This window comes from Alligator sinensis, unplaced genomic scaffold (assembly GCF_000455745.1).
Source record: "Alligator sinensis unplaced genomic scaffold, ASM45574v1 scaffold447_1, whole genome shotgun sequence".
NCBI lineage: Eukaryota > Metazoa > Chordata > Crocodylia > Alligatoridae > Alligator > Alligator sinensis.
Window position 1 is genome coordinate 1,473,259 of NW_005842123.1, and position 2,768 is coordinate 1,476,026.

The window sequence follows — 2,768 nt, forward strand, 5'->3', positions numbered from 1 at the left end:
GAGTTGTTGAAGCTCCGTGGGTTCGACAAATTAAACCTCTGTTGCCTTCTTAAGGAAAAGCTGGGTTCGTATGGATCAGCAGCGCTTAGAGATCCTCGCGCTCCTTTCCCGAACTCCACGTGCGTGCGTGCGTGCGTGCGTGCGTGCGTGCTCTCTCTCCTTCCTTCCTTCCTTCTGATTTGGGCGGAAACCACCCAAGCCTTTTGTACGGCTAGCAAGCCAATAGCTAGCCGCCACATGTGCTTACATTAAGACTGGCCAATAATGTGGCGCGAATCCTAATACAAATGGCAGTGACTCCTTGCATCGCGCATTGCTATAATGCAAATGTTATGCACTATGCAAAGAAAGCTACAGAACTGGCGGGAAAAGCTCCTGCACGTGGGTTCTCTGTTGCAGCAGAACACTCCACCGTGCAAAAGAGCTGCAATTTGGCGGGAACACGATTTAGTGATGCTGAAGCACACTCAAATAAAAAAAACCACAACTTTGGGTTGTGACAGTTTTTTTTGCTACTGGGATTTCCCAGTAGTAAATGTTGTCCCCATGTTGCAAATTTGCAGTGTGGGGCACATTTTAACATGCTGGGAACGTGGTTTGTGGCACCGCAAACTGTATGTCTGCACATCTGGATCCAGCCCTTGGGCTTTTTTTGTTGTTGTTTTGTTTTTTTTTCTATACCCGACTTTAATATTACCACACCTGAGTTACGTTTTTTAGCTACAGCTAAAAACTGCCTGCTGGCTGGGAATTAAGAGTGCCATTACCAGGAAGGGTTAACAGACAGCAAAATTGTGGAAGGAAGAATGCTTTAAGTAGTGGAACATGAAGACCATTAAAAAGGATCGAGGGGCATTAACACCTGTGGAGTGAAGAAAGATTAATAGGAATCAGGGAGATGATAATGAGCACTGCCTGAATAAAAGTACTGTTGCCTCTCTCAGGCAGTTAGTTTTAAAGTTTGTTTGGAGCAGGAATCAAAGAGGGTGCACCACTGCACCCCCATGAATCTGCTCACGAGAACTGATCCCTGAGTGCTAAGAGAGAGGCTTTTGCTGAGTCAGTAGCAACTTCTGCAGCATTGAATCTGTGGTGAGGAGGGGACAAGAATGTGTCCATAGCCAGCAGCTAGGGAGTCCAGCATGCTTACCAGGCTGCTGTGCACCCTGCCCCTCCTCTACTCCCCCCCCCCCATGCACAATGTTACTTTCTCTTCCCCTTCCCCACCCCCCTGGCTCCTGCAGTTTAAGCTATTATGGTCTTTCTTCATTTAAAATGTACTTCCCAAATTCCACCTGCTGCTTTTTGGAAAAAAGGTATGTGCTGTATGTGAGAAAATATGGTATGTTCCAAATGATGTTAACAGAGCCAAGCCAAAAATGTGGAGCATAACTTGCCAGTATCAACTCACTGCACCTAATGAAGAGAATTTGTCACCCCATTTAACTTGGAGATTTATGGGCATGATTCACTGTCTTATATCACTGAACAAAGAATTTTATTAAAATTAGGGAAACTGTTAACTTCACTATTATAATTTATTATTTATATTACAGCAGTGCCTGGGAGAGACAGTTATAGGTTTCTATTTTGTAAAGAGTTGAGCAACACAGACACAAGAGAAAAATGTTCCCAGTCCCAAAAAACATATTATCTAAAGCTATTTTTTCTGTCTGTTTCTGCCTTGCCCACCATGTTCCTACCTGGCTTCCTCTTCAAGATTTAAAGCAGCACCACACATTCTCATATCTGAAATGATAGAAGACAATGTAGGTATTTCTTGGCGGTATAAAGAAAAAAGATGCATTTTAACTTATAATTGAGAAGAAAAGGAAGAATGAGAATAAAGAGAGCATTTTAATTATGATACAACTGTCATAATTTTAAAAAAATCCTGTTAAAGGGTGACTTAGTTAACTAGTGACACACAAATTACCAAATTTCAGATTTCTTTTATGTTATACTTTTTTTAAAAGGGAAATGCTTGCATAAATAGCTACTGCTTTGTTCTTTTGAAGTTTCAATGATCTGAATTCATCAGTTTCTGGAGTATATGGGAAAGCAGAAATTTTTGTTACCCAGTTCAGCAGAGCATTTAAGCACATACTTAAATCTACCCCAGCTCATCAGTGGATTTGAATGCATGCTTAATTCTGAGTATGTGTGTAACTTTGAGAATGTGTTTGAAGTTAAAATGTGCTGAAGTGCTTTGGTGAATAGGACTGGATTGCTGAATCAAGATTTTTCCATCTTTTGGTCAGGCAAAAAAAATGGGGAAGGGAAGGGAAGTTTGTATAGTAATTGTGCATTTACTCTATCTATCTATCTATCTATCGATCTATCTATCGGGCTTAGTCCATCTGCCTGTGTGTCCGTAATGCTCTTGGGGGCCATGGCTCCAGCCACTGCTGCATCAAGAATCCCTGTCAAGAATGATGAGTGGGCCGGTGGGGATGGAGTGCCACCACCTACCACCCTATTCTGCCACCACCTCCCACGAGCTGGCAGGGGGGAAGTTTGCACACAGCAGTTGCCACTGCCACCCACCGCCCTGTGCTGCTGCCGCTCCGCATCTAGCTATGTGCAAGCTTCTGCCCCCCGCTCCTGGGAGGCGGTGGAGCAGGGGGGGATGTGGCACGGGGGGTGGGCGTGTGGCCAGATGCAGAGCGGCAGCAGCGCAGTGTGGTGGCAACCGCTGCGTGCAAGCTCCCCCCCCCGCCCCCAGCTCCTTGCAAGTGGCAGGGGGGGGGGGGCCGGCCCCCCCCCCC